This window comes from Rhynchophorus ferrugineus, unplaced genomic scaffold (assembly GCF_030347505.1).
Source record: "Rhynchophorus ferrugineus isolate W39M unplaced genomic scaffold, kcgeb_rfMv2 rfM9, whole genome shotgun sequence".
Lineage (NCBI taxonomy): Eukaryota > Metazoa > Arthropoda > Insecta > Coleoptera > Curculionidae > Rhynchophorus > Rhynchophorus ferrugineus.
In genome coordinates, this window is record NW_027472588.1 from 29,385,835 (window position 1) to 29,411,854 (window position 26,020).

Consider the following 26,020-nt stretch of genomic DNA (forward strand, 5'->3'; position numbering starts at 1 on the left):
AATATTGTTTTGTCTGCAGCATTTCTGGTTCTGTGCCATACGATTCTAGATTTTCCCCTTTCTTTTATCAATACCAATTTGTTAAATATATTTCGGGTTTGCATTTCAAAATCTTCTAAACTTTTGAGTATTACACTTAAACTGATTTGTTCCTGCATTATAAATTTAAACGTGTCCCAGTTAGTAAATTTGTTAGTTAGATTAGGGTTCTTTGTTTTTTCGAATTGTCGCGGCTAGTATTAACAATTCTGAAGTTGTGACCAAACGATAGTTCGCATAATCTCTCGATTTGTATTTAATTTCATGAGATGCTTTTCGAATTGTAAAAGTCCAGTAGGTCTGGCATTTCATTGGCGGTGGGCCAGTAAGAGGGTTCACCAGAATGTTACAATTTCCATTAAATGACTTTAAAAAATGTTTGTACTTCTTACAGATACCTGTCTTACTGACGCAGATAGAACGAACGACCTTTGGTGATGGCTTTGTGTGATGGCAATTGGTGATCCAAAAAGATCTGTAAATAGAGGCATGTTATGTATGTAAAATCAAGTATGTACAGTTACCATAATAAAATAAAAGTAAAAACTGCATGTTTATTAAATAATGCCCTTTTGGTCTTATAGCGAGCTTGTGTAAAATGCAAACTACAAACCTTCTTTTTTAAGACCTCCCAAAAGATTATTTCCAGTTTTTCATTATTTACTTTTAAAATCCACTGTTGACCTAGAACAGGATACCTTGAAATACAATACATTCTATTTGAATCACTACATACTTGAACACAGCATATATGTGTATGACCAAAATTCTAATAAATGCTACAGAAAGTATCTAATTACAAAAAATCCTGTATTATCTCAAACGGACAAATTTTAGTTGCTCCCCTTTGAGATCGCTTTTTATATTTTATATATTGTGTAGATGCATTACCACATATTTAAGTTTATGTGTGTTGGCGTCACTTCATATGTGGCAATTGCGGTTATTAACATATCTATTCATCTAAAAACAACAGTGTAAACAAATGCCGTCAAAACAAGCCGTCCAAATTGAAGAACCAAATTCATTAAGATGACCATTGCTAAACTAGTACAGACGTTAAAAAGGACGTAACTTCTTTGCCGTAATATGTAAGCGACAGTTTCAGCGGTGCTTTTCTTTGATTAAAGTTTAGAACAAACACTTCCTGTAAATGCTTTGTTTGAATATAATTCAAAACATTTAAAATAGTAAAAAATTGTTTATTTTGGTCTCTTTTTAGGATGATTAATCACAATTTATAAATTGATCTGTATGTAAGGTAAGTTTAAAACATCTAAAAGAGTCACTTTACTCAATGCTACATACATCATATTTTAACACACCATCAAATATTCATAACATTAATTTGTATGATCAAACAATCAAACCCAAATTTATCTAGTTTTATTGGGGATATTTTTTTCATTTTCATAAAGCACCGAAAGCCTCTGACCGTGAATTGTCATATTTTACACCAAAACGTGAGAAGGCTTTGCTTGAAATGGGTTTATTTACAGTAACCCAAAACAACATTGTGTTGAATATGTTGTTTAGGACCTGATTGGGCGCTATAAACAGAAGTTTCTCGTGGATATACATGCAAGAATGTGTGAAACATGGAGAAAGAAGGACCGAAGGAGACAAAAAATAAGTCAAATAAAAAGTTTATGGCTTCTGTATTTTGAAAAAATATCCTTCAATTACTCTGAATGAAAAATGGTAATAACTATTAATTTAATCAATATTACTCAGGATTTTAAATTAATTAAATTTAAATTAAAAAAAAACTCTTTACAAGAAACTACTGTATTTTCATCTATAACTTATGATACGTTACGATGATAAGTTATTTCGCTAAAAAATAATGTATCTTTTAATTTTTTTGGCATCACTAAACAAAATTAATGAATTAAAAGAAAAATGCATTGCTCTTGCCAGATTTACCACAAAATAGTTCATAATAACATAGATATCTTTTATAACACTGACTAAAATCAGAAACAGTAAAAAGCACAACAGGAAGATACGAAATAATTTGCAATGAATAAAAGCGTGCAACAGGGAAAGCTCTCTGTCACACTTTTCAACATATACCTAGAATATAAAACAATAAATTTAAAAACAATAACTAACTACTAAAAATTAAAATAAATAGAAATGCAGTAAGATCAGGAGGTGGACAATATGATCATGTCATAATCTTGTATATTAACCCAGAGAAGATAAGTACTACAAAATATGCTATAAGAATTATTAACATATAGACTATAGACACACATTTGTTATAGGTTTACCTGTTAGTCATGTTCCATGCTTCTGCTTCTACTTCTGCTTCAATACTCTTGCTTTAGCCAAGGCTATTCCTCTTTTCTATGGTATCTCCCTTTCAACTCAGGTTTTGTATACGTTATTCTCTGAAGTGGTCTGCTTTTATATACCCTCCTAATGATAAAATTTGTATAATTTATAATACTGTGCGTAATTTGTTATGCTTCTAAAATTTCCTTTGCTTGAATTTATTTTTATCTCTTTTTCTACGTATCTGCCCATGAGTCCAACATCGAAATTGGTCTATATATCATTACACATACATAGATTTGGCATTTACAATTTTTTGAAATATATATTAGCCTGTCACCTGATATTTCTGTATTAGTTCATCCATAAATATTGTAAACAAAGTTAAGCTTAGGCTTCCGCCTTATCTTACTCTTACTTGAGCTCTGAAAATCTTCTTTAAATATATAAGGCCAAGTTTCTTTTTCGGAATCCGCTCTGAAATCTAAATTACTATCGTACTCTTGTTATAAATATGTTAGAAAAGATGCAATTGATTTTACGCGTATAAATATATGTTATAACTTATGTGGGACTATAAATCTGTTTACAGCATTTAACACTGGAATTGTTATTGCTAATTAGTATACAATTATACCAACATATGATACAATGCCTTGGCTATTCATTACGCTTCTCATTTTTTAAATTTTATTAGAATGACATTGGTATTGCGTTATTGTGTGTCGGCGTTATGCTTTCTGTTTGAAATGGCACATCCGATTGTTGTTGTTTTAGCTAAACGTGAATCATAAACAGAAAGACATTGCATAGCTCGAAATCCATCACTCGACGATTTCTCAACAAGCGAAAATCTTTATAATTATATAAATGACGCGATCCTTTTGGGTGATGACTATTCACTGCTTTAGTTTTAAAAAATCATAGTTTTCAGAGCAGCCTGAATCTTAAAATATTAATATTAGTAAAAAAAGACAGCTAAGTGATATATTATGTCCAAACCTTCCAACTAAATGTTGGAATGTATGGAGCCATGTTTCATCCATTGTCACATATCGACGCAAAAACTTGAGTTTATTACGCTTGATCATCTTCAAACACTGCTCCGAATCATCAACTCGTCGTTGTTTTTGGTCAAAAGTGAGCTCGCGCGGCACCCACGTTGCATAGAGCTTTCTCATACCCAAATATTCGTGAATGGCATGATGTACACGTTCAGTTGATATCTTTAAAGTGTCTCCTATTTTATTCAATTTGAATTTACGGTCATTCAAAATCATATTGTGGATTTTTAAAATGTTGTCGTCGGTAACAACGTCTTTTGGGCGTCCACTGCGTGAGAGCTCATTTCACCACGTCTGAACTTAGCATACCAATCCTTGATGGTTGATTTTCCTTAGGCAGTACCAGGAAACTGGGCATCAAGCTAAGTTTTTGCTTCAAATGTATTTTTTCCCATCAAAAAGCAATATTTTATCAACACGCGAAATCCATTTTTATGCATTTTTTTCACAATAACAAAAGTTGCTTCACTCAAAATGCTATAATTCACAAACTATTGATCCGACAGCTGTCAAATGTATACACACATCTTTTGAGGGTTAGGGCTAACTAAAAAACATATGGATTTAATTCTAGTAGCGCCATCTATGTGTCAGGCCGGGGACTTTTCAATTGACCTGTTATAGTCGGTAGCGATCTGTATTGATGATTTCATCGAGTAAACTCTCGTTCAAATCCTCGTCTACAACTTTTTTTTGGCTGTTCAGAACTCTTTTTACAATTTTTTTTTTGGCTGTCTAGAAATCTCTTTCTCGGTATCAAAATCATTACTTTTAAAACGTCGAAACCAGTAATCACATTGTGAAATCAATGAAGCATGGTTGCCATAACCTTCACACAGCAATGATCTTCAGCCGCCTGATTGTTCCAATTCATACGTCAACGAGATGACACATATTGAAAAATGAAACCTGTCAGTGAAGCTTCAACATGAAGTTGATGCGACTTAATACGCAGTAAAACCTTTCTTTATAATTAATGTATTGGCCCATAACTATAAATATATAAGATCCTTTCGCATTTGTAGATTATAAGATATATAGTCTCGTTGAAGTGTGAGTGGAACTTGCTGGAAGTGGATAACAAGCTTTTGTTCATCAAAAAGGAACACTTTTCCATTACTATATTTCCAGAAAACTGATGCTTAACAGATTGCTGAAAAGATACTGGCAATTAACTCATTTCCTCTCCATGAATCGGACCAAGAGTTTATAATAACCAATACAATTGCTAGTATAGGTTATGACTATATGATAAAGATTTTGAAATAAGAAAATATAAAACCTTATGTACCTTCTCGAACGTAGAATAATGTTAGTGTGAATACAAAATTGTGTTATATCCTCAGTATAAAGTTCATTATAATTACGGTGAATCTATGGTATTGCCTACGTATTATATTGCTAAAACGATGTTCCAGCACTAACAGGAAGACGAGATTATTTGAGTTTCACTAACAGTAGTGGTAGTATTGTAATCGTAAAACAAAATTAAGAAAGAAAATGAAATTTACGTGGGTTCAGACGTTTATAAAATAAATAATGGTACTCGAAATACCGGTAAAAGTCCCCGAAACGACATAACCATTGACACCAACATTGTTACCATTTGGTGGCAATTGACAGAGGACGTAAACGAAACCGCTACTTCCGGTACCATCTCGGACGCCTTCGATCTCCTCTATCTGTAGCTCTTCGTCAGCGCACACCATCACCGGATAAAATGTCCGTCGCGGATTCGACATAGCCGCCGGTTTAGTTTGTCGGCGACCGTGTCGAGTAGAGGTTCGTTGTGTCGTGTCGTTATTTTTGACAGGCGTGTTGCGCACGCGTGCGTTCTGTTCGAAGCGCGTGTTGATTGTTGATATTTATCTTTCACTGTTTTCATCAATATTGGGTACCGGGAAGGCGTTATTGGATTAGCAGCAGAAAGGCATTCGTACTTTCAAGGTTTGTTCTTGTATTTTACATAGTTTGGAATCTTTATGAAGATTGTTATCCGCGCAACTTTTGTTTTCTCTAGAATTTGCAATTACAATATATATACCTCCGCAATGTTTTAACAACAATAAACCTATAGATATATATTATAATTCCTGATTAGTGCTTTCGTTTAGTTATAGAATAATTTCAAAATATTCAGTGCGCTTTTGTAGGATTATGTCAATTCTCATGTTGTGCTTTATTATTATAATTATAACTGTTTTAATTATATATTGTTATTGACAATCATAGCTCAATTAAACCTAATTTATAATACGTGAATAGTTAATATATCTGGTATGATGTTTCGCTACATTTTTGTGAATCTAGTGAATTGAGTTTTGAAATATACAATTGAGTATATAAAATATACAATGCATATTTAAAAAGTCAATAATTGTTTCTGCTTATTATTAAAAGATAATTTACCCGAACATTATTGAATTTAAATTAGCTGCAATTAAAATTGGTATTTTAAAAATTATCATTGAGGTAATTATTTAATTAAAATTATCCTTTATAATATTCTGCGCATAATCAATGTTAATTTATGTATTTATCATTATGAATTACCGATCCATCAGCACCATGGGCTTTTTAAGCTCTGTACGAAGCCCTAAGTAATTACATAACAATTAAGTAACTCAATGACTATTATATTGAAATTAATTATATTATATACAATTTGCAAATTATTATATCCCTACCAATACAAAAAGAAAAAATAATTATTTTAAGATTAATCAGTTACGAAATAAGGGGATGTTATATATTAGGCATTTGACCTGTTGAAAATGCTATAAAATGTATATAAATTAGTACTAGGTCTTCTAGATTTTATCTATAATCTTACCAATCTTTAAGGGGCCGATAACAGATAATATTTTTTCTGGGTAGTGTTGGAAACATTTTGGGTTTTGAGAGTATTTTTTTTTAATTTGCGATCTATTTTCTTGAGTTGTTAAGTTGTTTTCTTCTAGTGGGTGGCACATTAGCCCAACCATCTGTAAAAATAAACATATAATTATTTAAAAGTAATAAGGTAATGACTAAAATTACAAATAGAAAAAGATTTGTTTATTAGAATAAATACAAAAACAGATATAAATATTATTATAAACATACCTTTAAATAATGAAATAAAAAAATAGTTACAAAACTCAGTATTACAAGTATTAAAGAAATAATAAATATGAAATAAAAACAGATAAACAATATAGTACGAATATTAATATATATTATAAATGTACCTGTAGTATAAGATGTATGTATACTACCATCAAAATCAAGTCGCCCGAGCTGAAATAATTGATACATACTGCTTCATTTTTTATTTTATTCTATTGTCATGTTAATCTGACTCAATACCTTAATATAAATAATAAAATTATTAAAATACCTGGTAGTAAATGTAATTTATTATTCACAAGAAAATTATTTTGTTTACTGTAGTATATATGTCGTTTGGTCAAATTTTATAACTTTTTCATTATTAATAACATTAGATTTGGTTTGTTACCTTTAACATTCATTAAAATGATTTATATGCATATGAAAAATGACCGCCTCCAAGTCTGAAGAATATTTTAACATTATTAAAATTAAATCCTCCGTAATTTAATATAATACGTAGCTACTCAAATTTGTCATATTTCTAAATATTTTAAGTAGTGTTATAACCTATTGTAATTGTTCATCATCAAATACAGACCAAAATAAGATTTTAGCCTATTTTGATCTTTGCATTATCGTATGTGGTGTTTTAATGATTAATTATACGAAATATAGATATATTTGAATCAATAATTTGATGATCGCTAATAACATCCAAGAATTTATTTAATGGTTACTAATTCCTGATAGATTAGTTCTTTCGTTTAGTTATAGAATAATTTGTTCTGTTTATTATTAAAAGATACTTTAGTAGCTACTCAAATTTGTCATATTTCTAAATATTTTAAGTAGTGTTATAACCTATTATAATTGTTCATCATTAAATACAGACCAAAATAAGATTTTAGCCTATTTTGATCTTTGCATTATCATGTGTGGTGTTTTAATGATTAATTATACGAAATATGCAATATAGTTGACTTTATAAATTATCTAGCAATGAACAAATGTTCTATCATAATATAATAAATATGAAGTACATTCTAGCTCTTGTAGCAATTTAAGAAAGTTTATTTGATATTATCTGTGTAATGTAATAATTAACACTAATTACTTCAATAAGCCATAATTTTTGTTATTGACCAGGTCAAGAAATAACTGGCATAAATAGGTTTAAGTTTTGGTTTGTCTTGTAGTGAATATACGTATAAATATTACCATTTTATAAATATAAGTATTTTCAGGATGCACATCTTCAAACAGCTCAAAAGGTTATTAAAGTAAAATCAGCAAATTAATGTACAAGCTGTCTCAAATGATTTTAATATTCATAGCCGTAGCTTTAATAACATCTATATAGATAAGTTTGGGTAAGTTAACAATCAACTGAAATGTTTGATTCCTCTTTATTAACTTAAGATAAGCTTGATGAATATTTGTTACACATTATTGACTATCTGTGACATGAGTATTGCGGATTCTAACTAAGTACTAACAATATCTTAAATGAGTTCGTACAACGCATGTCGAAGGTTTCTTCTGAAAAAAAAACTGTTATTAGAAGAAATAAGACAAAAATTCGTCTTTATCAAGCTTCAATTTGATGAAAAAAACGGTATCCAAACTCGAGGTCCTTCAAATTAATTTACTACTTTTTATTTTGTCATTGTTGAAGATTTATTCTTTGATTACTTGAGTAAGATTTGCATTTTCTAGGTAGAAAGGTCAAGTGGTTAATTATCAGTTCTTTTTAAACTAATACGATGACTTATAAAATTAAAAACTAAACAGTAAATTTAAAAAACTTATCAGTAAAGTGTATACGGAAAATATTATTGCTTTATTTGTTTGTTGATTAGTTAAGTGAATTGGGGAACAGGATGGGTGGCCCTTGAGAGAATTCTTAATTGTTAATAAGGCCAAAATAATTAATGAACCATTGCTAAATAGAGAAGAAAATCATACTTCTAACCGTACATATCAAATTCGGTATAATGAAACAATTCGTTAAAGCAGAATTAATAAAATTATGGACTGCAAATTTGGATTTTGATGAAAAATACCAACTTTATAGAAGTTATTAAATATCAGAAAGTGAAGCTTGAAAAGGTTTTATGTTGGTGGTAATCTTTTTCTAATTAAACGCTTTTCTAGTACAAAGAACCAAATTAAAAATAAATTGTGTAAAATGTATTGGAAACCTTCATAACTTTAACACCAAATATGATCATAATGCTATGAAGATTTTCGGAGAAAAAGGTAAATTGTAATGAGGACCATATTCCTCATTTACTATAAGAGCCGTTAAATTAGGATCTAAAAATGACAGAAGAAAAATATTAAAAAGGAGAGGTATTTATATAAGTATTTCTCTTTATACATTTTTCTCTTTTTTAACTTCTATATACATTAATTAAACACCAAAACAAAACCATTAGTAATAATTTTCTATCAAGTAAGAATATACTTGGAAACAAAACCATTGTGATATATTTTTATTGAGTATTAATCAGTGTAAAGGCTACAACATTTTCATTTTTACATCAGAACAATAAAAACAAAAATAGATTTTAGCTCGCAAAACCTAACTAACCGAACAGCTTACAGTACAACGTCATTATGATTAATAATCTAGACGATGATAAGTTTAAAATCAAACATTTTTTGTCTGTTTTTTATTTTTGTATATATTTCTCTCTCATAAAGAAGAAAAGAAAGAGCTCCACAACTGGTTATAAAACCAACAAAAATGTTTCAATATTACTTCTTTCGCTTTAAACTTGCGAACGATTTTCCTTTTGTTCATTGTTCTATTTTTCTCGTTAATGTGGGAACTTTTACCTATAGCGTTTCTAATTCATGCTCAGCATTCAAGGAATTTATAATTATTTCTCATTTCATCTTACATCTTTACGGTTATTGAACACATTTCGGCTACTGAAATTGCTTCGTCCATCGATCGATGGACTAATTTTTTGTTATTGTTGTTTTGTCGTTTATAATGCATATCGACCTTAGTGCTTAATTGAATTTCAAACACATAATAAGTATGATAAGCGAATATATTAATATTTACTGTCCTATTGTTTAATTAATGATAATTAGAAATAAATAGTCGTCTCGGATTGAAGTAGGTCATAATGTGTTTGTAATTATAAAACAATGAAAAGATCTTCATATATGAAAGCTATATATGTTATTGAAAGTTTATTTTCTGAAAAAAAAATTATTTAATAAGTAATATTGTTCAGTACTAAATAACTACAAATAAATAACATTGGAATTCCTTGGGCTCCAATAAATTGTTTTCACTAATATTATATACACTAGTACTTACACCTACGGAGATCATTATTTCTGAAGTACCGTGAGGTCTTAAAAGTACTCCTCAATTTTTGAATTATATTCAAATTACTCTACTTGTTACAATACCATATATGGATATCATGTGTCCAAAATGTCTAAATATCTGGTTTTGTCGATATAAATTTAAAATTTTACCAGGAATTTAGAAAGAAGTAATAGATGGCGACACAATTAATGTAACTACTTTTTGAAAATATGGTCTTGAATTTATCAAACAAAAAATATTGTTACAATTACTTCCCACTTTTCTATTTCTTTTAAAATACATTGAAGTTGGTAAAATGGGATTAAATAAGAGCTTTAGGCCTATTATCATATTTTAAACATTTAGAAGCAGCCGATTACAGTATTACGTGTCATTTTATTAAATCTGTCTTGTCAGTAGAAGTTCATTAAACGTACCAGTCTATTAGATGAAGTTAGACCAGTGTGATGAGGAAATAAGAACGGATGGTGGTTATGTTGATTTTTTTTTTTTGATGATGATTATTAATTATAATTAAAAAATAAAAGCTGCTAAGGCTTTCTCGACAATGGAAATAACTGAAATGAAATTGAAGTAATGGAAATAATTTCTTGTGGGAAAAGACTAATTTTTTTAGAGAAAAATGTATTTCAATTAATCCAATTCTAGATCAAGATAAGCAATTTGCTGATATATCGCCAAACAAAATCTATAAATTAAAATACGAAGCATTTCAAACTCAGGCCATTCTAATTTTTAGCCCTTCTTATATCCCAAATTTTTTTTGTGGAGAATGAAAAAGAATTATACTGATCAATACACTCATATTTGCAATATATAACCCCGTAAACTTGTTTAGCACCTTTTTTAATAGTATCGATTATGATCGAAGAGTACACTTCCGAGGTGGTCCCATTGGAACCAAGTCAGGATTTCTTGGGGGAAGGGGAGCAAATCGAGGGAAACCCTCAAATTTCAAAGGCATTCACAAAGTTTTCATATATTTTTTATATAAAATAATCAGATATTGGTGTATAATGTTATTGCTGAACTGACGTGACTAAAAATCGTCAGTAGTTCAGTGTAAAAGCCATTCAATTTGCTTTTAAGCACTATTCATATCATATGAGAAGTCGTAGAAATGCTGTGGGCAACTGTTTTTATGGTGTAGTGGTTAGAACGTTAATCTTACATGCGGAGGTTGCGGGTTCGATTCCCGGCAGTGACAAGAAGTTTTTATTGTTGTTCTAGTTTGATTAGAACCTTTCTCAAATCTCTTAGGCTAGGCAGCGGACTCCGGGGCCTGACGCGTAAATAAAACATTTATATTATTTTTGGCATATACATAAAATTAAATACGAACAAAACAAATTTGTAGCTCGTACCGACTTCAAAGTGATCAGTTGGTAGTAGTTAAAATAATATTGTAAATAGATATATAGGTTTAGATGGGTATTAAGCTAAATTGTTTGTATACAATAGAATATATTATTTATTAGTTATATATATTATTTAGTTATTACAATGAATATACTTAGTCCATATTTTGTTTTAAAACGTTTTCTTGTGTTAAAAGTTTATTTTTTTTTACCTTTTAGTGAGCTCTTTATTTATTTTTTTAAGTCGGTTCAATTTTTTTGTTAAAAATATTTTATAGTAATATAATATTTTAAATGTCATCATTAGACTTTTAATATATTTCAAATGAGTTGAGTACATTATCTATTCATTAACCTTTATGTAGAAGGTGTCTAGACGCACTATTAATACCTAAATTGAATCATTTATTCCGAGAAATATAGAGGGCCATAACTGTTATTTGTTCTACAACGTTTGGTGGTGAATTTTAATTGTTTTACATTTAGTCATAGATAAAATCGTACAGTGAACAATACCAGTTTTGGAAATATATAATTTTCATATTTTAAACAACCAGAGTACGTTATTAGCACATTAATAACATGAGCGCAAGTATTCGGTTCCTAAGAAAAAATGTGATTTTGCAAAATCGTAATTGCACAACATATTACGAATATTCTGGGAACAATCGCTTGTATAAGATCCGTACGAAATTAACGGGAATTTGTCCAATTATAAGAAACTACTTGTTTTAAATTACAATTTTCTGTTTAATACAAAATATATATACTTTAAGCTAAAACTCATTTCTCAGAACACAAAAGGGATAAATGACTGAAAGGAGAAATATGCTTGTTCTCTATTGTCTTTAATATAATCTCCAAAATTCATCATTAAACAGTTCAAATAAAATATGGTTATGAGGTACTATCTCACCAAAAAGCAGAAGCATTTGCTGAATATCTAGAAAAAACTTTCAAACTAAACGAAACTAATATTAAACATAATTTGTTGGACATAAAAGCTGAAAATTCGATGATTGGATTAGTCACGCCGAAAAAGCTAACCAGTTAGTTATTATCACCAGGCTACGATTTAATAACAGGAGAATTACTGTAAAAACTACCAAGAAAGGGAATTATAAAACTCACCAACTTGATCAATACAGCATTTAGATTGAAACATGTCCCAGGAATATGGAAGATGGCGGAAATTATAATGATCCCAAACCCTGGGGAATCATCAAACGAAATAAGAGCCTATAGACCTATATCACCGCCGCCAGTAATATCTAAGATCTTTGAAAAACTCCTGTTGAAAAGCATAAAACCGATCATAGATAGAAAAAACCTAATAACAACACACCAGTTTGGGTTTATTAACAAGCACTCAACAATTGACCAGGTCCACAGAATAACAGATGCTATTGAAAAAGCCTACGAAAGTAAAAAAGTATGCTCAGCTATCTTCTTAGATATAGCACAAGCCTTCGATAAGGTGAATGATATGAAGGCCTTGTTAATAAACTACACAAAATGCTACCAAAACAACTCGCCGAACTATCAAAATCGTAGATTACAACCAGAATGTTTAAGAGTCCAACAAGAAGAAGCTTACCCTACAATAAAAGAAGCTAAAGCAGGTGTACCACAAGGAAGTGTACTGGGACCAATGCTTTATCTACTCTACACTTGTGATATACCACAAATGGAGAATATTACGTTGGCTAAATTTACTGATGATACTGCGATTACAGCTGTCGGAGACTATAGTGAAGAAGCCTCACGAAAATTACAATAGGCAAGTGACAGTATAAATAATTGGATACAAGCTTGGAAAATAAGAATTAATGAAAGTAAATCTGTACATGTACAGTTCACCTATAAACGGACCGTACAAGCACCAATAACATTAAATATTACTATCATTCCATATAGCAACAACGCTAAATATCTCGGGATGAATCTTGATGCAAAACTTGGCTGGAAGAAACATATAAAGAAGAAAAGAAAAAAACTGGAAATGAAATTTAGGAAAATGTACTGGCTAATTGGATGAAAAACTAAATACTGAAACCTATATGGACATACGGAGTTCAATTATGGGGATGTTTTGCAAACAGTAACATAAATAAAATACAAAATTTTCAGAACAAAGTCCTGAGAGGTATTGTGGGTGCACCCAAATACTATAAGACTGATTACCTACATCGAGACCTTCAGATACCCACAGTCAGTCAAGAACTCAAGAGAAGTGCAAGGAGGTATGAGGAAAGGCTCTATTCTATATCTAGAACACGACACAGACTGAAAATAATCAAATCATCTGATCTTGTGTAGTGAGGTGCATATATTAAAAAATTCAGCAGCGACATGTATAAACATTATTTCATCAGAGACTGAGATAGGCCTGATGGGTCCTCCTAGTTATATACCTAGATTTAAGTTATCATAAAGACAAATTGTAGGTTAGTCGGAAACGGCTAGTAACAATGTAATAATTAAATAATAAAAAAATGAGTTAATATCAGCAATATCTATATATGTCAATGTATTATTTAATTTTTTTTTAATTATATCTAACTTAGTTACGTTTTAATGCAATCTTAACTTGAAAATTAATTTGATTATTTTTCTATTATGCATAGTTCTGAGACAATTTGCTCATCTTGTGGATCCAAAGGCTACACCAGGTGAAACGCCTATAAGACATCCATTAATATTGTAGGGCATGAAAATACCTAAAGCTGCACCCAAACAAAATTCAATTGGTTCAAAAAAACGTGTTCTTGTATTCAAAAGATGCAATTGTTTTTCTTAATTGACACATACTCAAGGTTTATATTTGAGTAATATAACTTTTAAGAAATAATTTACTAAATTATATAATTTTATAATTAATAAATATTATGGATCTATACGGATTTTGTAAATTCACTAAATATACAGTTTTTTTGATACACCTTCTGTATTTCCACGTATCATTTGCACCAGAATATGTTTTTTGATATTCAAGAGGTGTATAAAATGAAGTCAGAACATTATAAATCAGGACACCATAAATAATTTAGAAACTGAGATTAAACGTATTTTAACTATTTTAAAATATCTTCTTCTCAATACATGTAGATCAACTGTACTACACAAAAAATACGTTCTCAAACACGGTAAAAAATTTAATTACTCTCGTCACCACCATTACAGGGCAGCATATGTAGAGCACATGTCCTAAATACGTTCGACAATGAAGACTGTGTTTTAAAGGCATGTATTGTTGTTGAAACTTAAAATCGAACGAAACAAAAACGTTACAAGCCAACAGCTAACAACAAGGATTTGTAAGATTTACTTTAGCCGACTTTGTATCGGTGACAGGTACGTTTAAAAAATTAGTTACGGACATTCTTCGAGTAATTTTGTCCGTGTAACGAAAAAAAAGGCACAATTTTGTTTTGTAGGTTATGTCCAATTAAGGAAACATTTTAAACATATAGTTAGTAACGTATATTTACTATCGTAATTTACTAGATGTCTTTTTAATGTGTAGTATGTTCTGTATAAGAAAGAAAGTTATGCTGCGTAATGTCACCACATAAATATTTTATAATTTCATGATATTATTTTTATTTTGTATACTAAAATGCTCTTAATTATCAGTACAAATCAATTAAAATCCGTATTACTTTTAATATTTTTTGATTATTTATGTCATTATGGTCAATTGGTGCTAATCTTTATTATTTAAGGAGGTACTCTAATCTAGAATAATAGGATAACGTACAGAAAATGCGCATACCAAATTTCAAAGAAATCGGTTCAGCAGAAACTGATTTTTTTCAAATTTCTAGGCTAGAATACCTCCTTTACGCTGGATCTAAACCACGAACCAGAGGAGAAAGGGTCTAGGTCTAGGTCTAGATCTACTGATTACCGGGACAACTTGGATGTTTGTTACTTGTTAGGTTTTATTCTGATATGTTCAATGTTATAAGTAGAATTCGAAACCCCTATTGATTTTGATATTACTTTATCATAAGGAAGTCCATCCCATATCCTTGACAAATTTACTGCCGATAAAAATGTATGGGCCTTGAGTGAAGGTTGTTTTCTTGGACTAACGTCGATATGAACTGTTTTTCTTTTCGTCAGAAACGATGAACGCGTTAACCACCGAGCTACTAAAGTAAGATATTAATTATTTATTTTTATTTATCATTTCTATTAGAAATTCTATGAAGACCAATTTTGCGAAAAACCATTGTTTGAGAAATATTAGTAGTATTTTATAAATGCTGATACCCAATGTAATAATTAAATATTATATTGTATTGATATACTATTTGTAATATTATAAGTAAAATATGCTGCCCTCGACAGATCAAGATAAACTGAACTTTCATGGGATATAGTATGTATTAATTTAAAGTAATATATTGTATAATAGAAACCTCAAATGCCCTTTATTGATCTATGGACATATGAAAAATAAATCGGATTTGCAATAGAGAGCAGACATCTTAACAAAATCGAACAAAACATTAGTCATATTTAAATTAATAATAAGTAATAATAAGAATATTCTACAGGAAGTTTTACTCCCAACCGAACAAAAACAACATGTTGATGATTCAGAATTTTTAATGGCACTGTTGGAGCATTACAAATAATTATTTATGCGTTATTGTTAAGTTTTGGATGATTATAAAATTAATGAAAACATAAATACCTCATTATATTGTCAATTGTCATACCCAGAATAATTCAAGCTACAAGAGTATGGCCATTTATTTATTCTATTAGTATTCATTTTGAAGAAAACAAAATAATACTGATTTTGCAACCATAGTGTTTTTACATGAAATATTGCTAAAGTAATTCTGTAGTTAATATAAATATAAACTGACATTTATACGTATAGAGTAATTTCAAATAAATTCTAGTTACATGATCTTAAAATATTTTACTGGTATTGTAACAGGTGTATGTAAGCCAACCCACACAAGTCAGACAAGTATTGCGAAAGGTTGGGGAACCAAGCGATGTCGTCGAAGTGATATTAAACTTTAACAATTCAATTTTAAGTTGCAACAAGAAAAACCAGTGCGATGTGGGTATTCCTAAATTACTGAGTCATCAAAGGTAATCTTTGTCGCACAAACATTTTTGCATTCACACAATTAAGGTGCAATAGAATCCAGTTATTAACTTTAAGCCATTTACTATTCTAAATGTCTACTTATAATAGTGTGATGTGTCGCTCTGGCCATTTTCTGGTCTTGCCCCTTTTCCAGGCTTTCTTAACATTTCTTGTCTCTTTCGTATCATTTCACAAATGGCTCCACCAACTAAGTTGTCTCTCTTCTATATACTTTGATGGTATAATGATTTTGTACTGAGGTCTCATCTCATTTCTGTGTTTCTCATCCTGTCCATTTTTATAGAATAGAAATACAATTTTACCTTTCTTTCAGCATACAAATTGATTATAACATATTGATTTCGTCAACACGTACTACACTTTTGTATTCAGTATGTATAAATACATTTTCACACTGCCACATGTTAGAATAATTCAACCATTTAAGCTGTTTTTTTATACAATAACATAGCTGATACAAAAATAGATAAACACTAGCGAAAGAGTGGCACTTTATTTGGTTTCAAATTAATGCTACAAATTCAGCAAATAATTTGCTGTAATGAATATTACATTAGAACATATTTTCCATTTTATTTTTAATTTGCATTAAACATTTCAAAATCGTACTTTATCAGGTCAATGCCCTCATGCGGGTCGTAAGTTTGGTTCTAGATGATTTACACCATCAAGATAAAATATTTATATATGTTTCAGGAGAACCTTTCAAAATTTTGTCCTAATAGTTAAAATGTGAAATTCACTATTGAATCATCCTAAAGCAGGATGAGAATGCCATCTAACGTTCACCAAATAGCTTAAATTTTAGAAGTCGCCAATTATTAATACAAAAAACCTAAGCGATACTTTGCCACTGACAAATGTCACTCATTTATTGAAACCAATTTACTAATTAAATATGTTCCTATTTCGTGGTTAAAAAAAGTTACATGCCTCGGACCTTCATCGCTTTTTAATATAATCAAATCTACTTCAGGTATCCATTACAAAGGGTTATGGCGTATTGAGATTACTATTCCCTCTCTTTTCTCGATCACTTTCACTTAAAATTTTGTGTCAGGCACTGGTGCGTCCCATTTTTCTATATGACTGGTAAGAATGGCCTCGTTTCCCCAAAATAAAATATTGAAAATAATTATAAATACCCCATGGTATATAAGAAACAACATTTAGAAACAAACCTACCATTAATCTTCGGGTTTACAAACACATTCACTAAAAAGCTCATAAGAGGAATCTAACAAGTCAATTGAAAAGTCCCCGGCCTGATACATAGATGGCGCTACCAGAATTAAATCCAAACGTTCTTTAGTTAGCACTAACCTTCAAAAGATGTGTGTATAAATTTGACAGCTGTCGGATCATTAGTTTGTGGATTATAGCATTTTGAGTAAAGCAACTTGTATTATTGTGAAAAAAATGGATAAATATAATTTCGCGTGTTGATAAAATATTGCTTTTTGAAGGGAAAAATACAGTTGAAGCAAAAACTTGGTTTTATGCCGAGTTTCCGGACACTGCCACAGGAAAATTAACCATCAAGGATTGGTATGCTAAGTTTAGACGTGGTGAAATGAGCACCGAAGACGGTGAACGCAGTGGACGCCCAAAAGAGGTTGTTACCGACGAAACAATTAAAACAATCCACAAAATGATTTTGAATCACCGTAAATTGAAATTGAATGAAATAGCAGATACTCTAAATATATAAACTGAACGTGTACATTATATCATTCACAAATATTTGGGTATGAGAAAGCTCTGTGCAAAGTGGGTGCCACGCGGGCTCACTTTTGACCAAAAACAACGACGAGTTGATGATTCGGAGCAGGGTTTGAAGATGATCAAGCGTAATAAACTCGAGTGTTTGCGTCGATATGTGACAAAGGATGAAACATGGCTCCATCACTTCACTCCGAAGTCCAATCGACAGTTATCCGAGTGGACTGCACACGATGGACCCGATCCAAAGCGTGGGAAAACGCAACAGTCGGCTGGCAAGGTTATGGCGTCTATATTTTGGGGTGCGCATGGAATAATTATATAAGGAAAGTTGAAAACGGCCGCATTTGAAGAAAAAGAAAGTGCTGCTTCATCAAGACAATGCACCGTGTCACAAGTCAGTGAAAAGAATTGGGCTTCGAATTGCTTCCTCATCCACCGTATTCTCTAGATCTGGCCCCCAGCTGGTATTTCCTGTTCTCAGATCTCAAAAGAATGCTCGCTGGGAAGAAATTTTGAAGCAAAGGGCAAATCGTACTACAAAAATGGTATCGAAAAGTTGAAGGGTCACTATAATCAGTGTATCACCGTTGAAGGGAATTATGTTGAATAAAAATTAATTAACTTGCTCAGAAATTAATCAATAACCAACTTTTAGGTTCCCTATCACAAACCTGTAAATTTCAAGACCGAACAATAGCTCCAAAAGAAACACCATCGAACTAGAATGTTTTATGTTTTTCTTATATATCTTCAGACTTAATATCACAACTTCGCTAGTTAAGAAGATTATATTTCTTAAATACGCAGTTTTCAGACCACAACCTCTCGGACCTCACCATTATATATATGTATATATATGTATATATATATATATATATATATATATATATATATATATATATATATATATATATATATATATATTTGTGTGTGTGTGTGTGTGTATTATAAAGAATGTATCTCCTTTATCTTAATTTTTCTAATATTTAATTATGGGTATTTATAAGTGTATTTGGACCATTATTTAATTCATAAAACACACGAACATTACTTCACGTTCCTTGTTATCTGCGATCTATAATAAACATATACTGAAATGAATACTATAGATAGAGATAAAAGATTTAGATCAGCAAGGACAAAATAACAGGAGACGGGAAACGCTAACATTGTTATCGCAGTCAACTCAAAATATCAAAGCTATTAACTGAAAAACGAACAAAACTTATCGTAGAGCTTATAATATTTTTCATATAATAAAAATGAAACACCACATTTTTTATTGATGGATTTAATAAAAACAAATCGCGGTTTTACAACCCTAAAATATCTATGAAGGCAGTTGTTTCTTATTTCAACCCCATCTGGTTAAGCTCTATACGTTTGGTTATATGATATGAGTTAAAATCCTCAATTTGTACCTGGTGTCTTTAAACACCATAGTTCACAAAAAATCAACTCAATAGTTGTTGACTTTTTATTAGTTAGGTCTAAATTTTTAGTAAATATATACGTTAGTTACTAGTAATACGAGGTAAATTTTTTTTTGGTACTTCCTACCATTATTTGTTTAAGGATATCTTTATATCAATAGTGTTTATATATTAAAAACTTTATATTGAATAACTCGAAGGACTCTTTCCTCAATAACAGCTTCCGGAAGCTCCTATGCGGGTCTCAATAATATTATATTAGCCCATTTAGTTCCGTACAACGCTTTTCTGATGAGTGAACACAAGCCAGTTATCACCCGGTCTTTATTTTTGTTCGATTCTTTATTTAGTTGCTTGTTGGAAGCTTTATTGATGGAGGGTTTTCAATTTTCAGTGCTTTCAGTTTCCCATTTCTTATTAACTTCGCTAAAGTGTCTTTATTATATGATAGCGTAACAGTACCACTTTTGTATTCAAAGAGTCCGTTATCATTTGTGTTATTTTTCCATTGTCTAAAAACCATGAAATATATCGTTACCAAAACCGCAATGTTTAATAATAGAAGCTTTAGTAGCTGTTATCTTTCGTAAAATTCAATCTTTTAAAATGACATGTGGATGTTATTATTAACAATATTCAGCTTATGTATTAGTAGGTTATTTACTAATTTTTATATCGCGATGTCTGAATAGATGGCGCTGTTAAGTTCGCATTTTTGAAATGACTTTATTATGAATACGATTTAAATTACGAATTATTGCAACTTCCATGCTATTTACCAGATTTAACTTCCGTTAATTTTTATATAGAATGAATATAAATTATATATCAGATATAAAAGCCATAGATTGAGAAATGAGAAGCTTCAAATTCAAAACCGCGTAGCAAACTTCAATACCTAATCGTTATCATTAAAAATAAGTGAATTAAATGAAGTCAAACAGGTAGTAAGCCTAAGAAATTTATATTAAGAGGATAATTACTAGAACATTTAAGAGAAATTAAGGTTAAAACACGTCTACGAATTGTTACTGTATAAGAGCATCTACTCTTAGAAGTGTGCAAGGTTGGATCTACTACAATGGATCTACCCACAGGCATGCTAAAAGTTTAAGAAACCAAACATCCATTTATTTATGATGATATAATTTAAATAATGTATATAATTTAAGCCTTATAATTTATATTATAGTTATTATCAGCTATGAGAAAGTAACTTTTTGGTAACGTCGTCAAATACATTTATATCTGCATCCTAAATTATTATTTTTCAGGACGTGTTCCAATAACTAAATTTTGATGTCTTGACAGTTGCGAGAGACTTCTCAATACCAACAAAACGATTCTTACAGTTCCCAACTTGTGATTGTACTATTACTGAGTGTTGTGTTCCTTAAACACTATAAGTCTCTACTTACTAATTTTCTTGAAATGTTGACAAATATTTCGTAGAAATGCCGAAAAATATCGATATATTTCCCTCCGATGTATCGATATCGTTTTCAAAGAATTTTCGATAGTTGTTAATGAGATGATCGAATTTGTAGTCAAATAAAATAGTGATAGTAAAAATCTAGGGTTATAGGAATATATATATATCGATCTTTGTATTAAAATTTCTCTCCCGGCCATGAAGTGAATTTTACGTTTGAAACATCGATATTTTTCTTAACGGACGACATCCCCAAGTATTTTGTACTTCATTTTCTTCAATATTCTACCACGTTTTATAGTCTGAAAGAGTCCCTTCTATTGTCAATACCATAAGAGTTTTCAGTTTCGTCGACCACCTCTTCATTCAACGAAAATTTCTTCCCAGCGAGCATTCTTTTGTGATCTGAGAACAGGAAATAGTCGCTGGAGGCCAGATCTGGAGAATATTGGAGATAAAGAAGCAATTCGAAGCCCAATTCATGGATTTTTGACACGGTGTATTGTCTTGGTGAAGCAGCACTTTCTTTTTCTTCAAATGCGGCCGTTTTTCGGAGATTTCGTCCTTCAAACAGTCAAATAACGCCATGTAATAGTCGCTGTTGATGGTCCTTCATTTCTCAAGGTAGTCAATGAAAATTATTCCATGCGCATTCCTATATACATACGTCATAACCTTGCTAGCCGAGTGTTGCGTTTTCCCACGCTTTGGAGGCGGGTTCATCATGTGCAGTCCACTCGTATGACTGTCGATTGAACTTCGAAGTGAAATGATGGAGCCATGTTTCATCCATTGTCACATATCGATGCAAAAACTCGGGTTTATTACGCTTGATCATCTTCAAATACTGCTCCGAATCATTAACTCGTCGTTGTTTTTGGTTTAAAGTGAACTCGCTTTCTCAGAGCTTTCTCATACCCAAATATTCGTGAATGATAAGATGTACACGTTCAGTTGATATCTTTAGAGTATCTTCTATTTCATTAAATTTCAATTTACGGTCATTCAAAATCATTTTGTGGATTTTTTAAATGTTTTCGTCGGTAACAACCTCTTTTGGGCGTCCACTGCGTTCACCACATCTAATTTAACATACCAATCCCTGATGGTTGATTTTCCGATGGCGGTGTGCGGAAACTCGGCATCAAGTCAAGTTTTTGCTTCAATTGTATTTTTTCCCTTCAAAAAGCAATATTTTATCAGCACGCGGAATTACTTTTTATCCATTTTTTTCACAATTACAAATGTTGCTTCACTCAAAATGCTGAAATTCGCAAACTAATGATTTGACAGCTGTCAAATTTATACGTACATTTTTGAGGGTTAGGGCTAACTAAAAGACATGAATTTAATTTTAGTAGCGCCATCTATGTGTTAGACCGGGGACTTTTCAATTGACCTGTTATAATATCAAAAAAACACAACCTGTATTAAAATCTTGTTTTACGCTATTGATTATTTAAAAAAATAATTTTGACTGCATATTTGAATGTTAATTTACCTACCGAATTATGTAAGGGTATTCGGTAATTATTATGCAACTAACAAAAGCAACCTCTGTAGCCGCTAACTGTATACGTACACCGAGTCGTGTGCCTAATAACGTTTTTTTCTTCTTCCACTTTGTTATTCCTAAACACGATAACGGATTTGAAGGATTGTTTGTTCGACGAATAGCGAACGTTACAACAGACACTAATATAGGACGCATGAAAAGATTTTGGACCAATCCGAATAAATAAACACGGGTAATGAGAAAGCATTAGTGTTTTAATAAACTTATCTCGTTCGGGATCGGCTTCAAATAATGACCTCTTATATTATTTGTTTATCGATTATCAATAACGCTTCTGTGCTGGTTGAAAGAAGCTGTTCAGATGGGGGAATAGTTCGGATGATTGTTGTTCTAATGAAATTTTATTTATTATATTTGATAATTTGCGATTAATGAGTTCACGGCTTAAAAATGTTATAACACTTATTAAGTAAATCGTCAGACTTTTTGAATGATTGAAAATAATGTTGTACTGCTAAATGTTATATTGTTTTTAGTCACGTCAACCTGTTGGATTTTTACTGGACTGGACATAGAGCTTAACGTAGGCTCCGAACCATGGTCCATTAAGCCTACCGACTGGCGAGTGACCAACTTTAATATATAAACATGTGTTCATTTATTATTCTATATTTAATTTATAATATAAAAGTAAAGAAAAATCATCTATAGACAGCATTCATCTTACAGAAAGACTACATAATCAGTAAAAGCATGTAGTTTTAATAGTTTAAATCATCTGGATCAACAACGTGGCCAAAGTCAATTTACAAAAAGTCTCGATAATCCATATAGATACATAGTATTTATTTTTTATAACATTTAAGTGTAATGTTATGAATGAATACTTTTTTCCATGCTTTTCTTGCAGCCATTTTGCTTGAGTTAAACTGGAGACTGCCGCCCATTTTCTTAATCCCTTTCCTTATTGTCAGTAGGGATACTACGGTATCCATATTTACCCAAATGTGGCCAATCCCCAATAAATTTGTTTTTTCCCGCAGTCTGGGTAAGTTCTCCACAAGTTGGTAATGCTGTGTCTTCGTCAATCAAAAAACTTCCTAAATTTATTTTACAGCATAACAACGTTTGGCACGTGATACAAAATACTTTTCCTGAAAAAAATTGTGGTTTAAACCAAGGCTCTTTAAACGATGTACTATACTAACAAAAATAATGACATTTTGTGATATTGCAATGCAGATTTCATACGGAGAAACGTGCAATTTGGGTTAATTTATTATCGGTGCATCTATTGTTATCGACAACCCCCTGACGCAGGTTTATTCCATAGTCAGATTAGTCCCGCTGTCAAGTGGTGATCTTTTTCTGCTTTCTCTTGTTGTGTTCGAATCACTTGTGAATATCTCAGAATTATTTCCTTCGAGTATTTTAGAGCATTGAAATATGTCCAAAATGTTGAAATACTATTAACTGTTATTGATGTTTTCTAATTTTCATTACACTTAAAGTCAATTATACATCTCTAGTCATCGTCCCAGAATTTGCATTTTCATGCAATAACTTTTGACTTAGTAAACCAACGATGTGACCTTTATATCTAGAATATTATTTTTTTTCAGGCGCCTTTCCTTTCATATATGGCTTCATTGAATAAATGTTGGTAGATACTTATTTATAGATACATATTCTCTATTTTTAATCTCCTTTTACTATATTCAAACCTTATTAATCAACCATTGACTACTTTTTGTGGTGAAATAATCTTTGTCTCTCATTTTTTATATTACAATTTTGTTCGTAACCCTAATACAGAAGATTGAAAACGTATTTTGTAAAAGCTACCATATATAAAATATTGGAGACCATTAAATACCAAAAATTAATTATATACATTTATAGTTTGCATCTCTCGCATTCTGGCGCCAAAGATAGAAACGTTATTTCACGGAGTTGCTCTGATTATTGTTCTAGTCCCCGCCAGTTTCACTCGTCGAAGATAAAAATGTGTCATATCGCGGAAGCGAGGTTTGAAGTAAATAAACACAAGCGAGAAAATGGTTTTCCTCTTAAAAGCCACAACATAAAACTCATTCATTTCTCACATTTTGACGTAAAAATTTATTTAATCTTCATTGAACGTTATGTGTTTTAAATTCATCGAAGAATATTCATCTATTAATTATAAATAAATTCATCTATGAAATTTTTTAGAGTATTTCACGCAATAGACAACCCAAGTAAAATCGCAGGAAAACTTCAAATCGATATAAGAACTAAACAAAACAGTAAAATCTATTGAATACTTCTCAAGGAGAGTTTAAGGCTCATAATAGTAATTAACCTACAAAAACACTAAGTCAGCTAATATTGAAAAATGTTAATTTCTTTTTAATTTTCAAAGAAATAGACTAAAACTAGAAACTTAACTAAAAAACAAGTTCTTTTGGAAAACTATAAGTACGATAGTATGATGCAAATGGCTAAAGATGCATATATATAAAAGATCATATAGTAGTTGTGATGCTTTTGCTGTTATAAATAAAAAAATATCTATATAAATATTTCATGATAAGTATACTGTTTTAATCTAATAATATTATTATTGTATTACTTATTTTGAAGTTAATGTTAATGTACATTAAAATTTAGAGGCTCCTTTAAAGGAAAAAAAGCGAGATAATCTTCTTTAAACAAAACGCTATTTCCGGTTAAGCTATTTTCGTGTTTCGACAATTCAATACGAACACGAAATATACAAATATTTGAAATTTGATTAGTAACGAGCCTGATAGAAGCGATGAATACTGTCATGTCCGTCATTAAACATTCTTCAAGGACACTACAGTTTCTTTCGGAGTTCATTGACAGAATCTTAAGCAGGGAGGCATGTGCCCGATGGGGTCTTTGTTGTGTCTGTTCGCATCGCCGTTGTAATCGTGACAGGACAGCACATTATAAAATTGTGAGAGGGAGTGTTTCAAAGACATTCGGAGAATTTTCATGCAGAGAGAAGATTAAGGTTCACTAAAGCACATTTCGTTCAATATCTCTTATTAGATATACACAAGTTATTTAATAAGCTGGTGGAACATCATCTGTTCGTCAAAACTAGATCTAAGGGTCGATTTTAATATTTCATCTTTCATAAGAACGTAACCAAGATTTCATAATTAAATAAGAATATGAGATATCCGTTTTATTTCCTCCAATTTATCCAATAAATTCGTATATTGTATAAATATTTATTACATTACTTAAAAAAACATTGGAAAGTAGCAAATATAATAACGATTCTCAAGCCAGTGAAAACACCAGATGATGTCAACTTCCACTGGTCTAAATTTACTACTGATAACTTCATAAATTTTTGAGAAATTATATATAAAAGGCTTAACAATATAACAGAAGAAAGATTCAATTTAGGTTTCATAATAAACACGAAAGTATAGATCAAGTGCATAGACTTGTAAACAAACTAATTAGGATAATATTTCACACAGGAGATCACTTAAGGAAGTATATATTATTATATAATGTAACACGGTATATATTATATATCATAAGAAAACCTTATTGCCCACTGGGCAG

General features: G+C 30.8%; 1 protein-coding gene across 2 annotated transcripts in view; it reads left to right on the forward strand.

Moving 5' to 3' along the window:
* The first annotated feature begins 5,137 nt into the window (after positions 1-5,137).
* rau (RA domain-containing protein rau) overlaps positions 5,138-26,020 on the forward strand; it is a 105,627-nt gene continuing 84,744 nt past the window's right edge. The window contains exon 1 of one of the 2 annotated variants that reach the window (XM_076414271.1): positions 5,138-5,330. The gene's annotated coding sequence lies outside the window, so the exon portion shown is untranslated. The remainder of the gene's footprint in view (positions 5,331-26,020) is intronic. The other variant, XM_076414272.1, reaches the window with a different exon arrangement.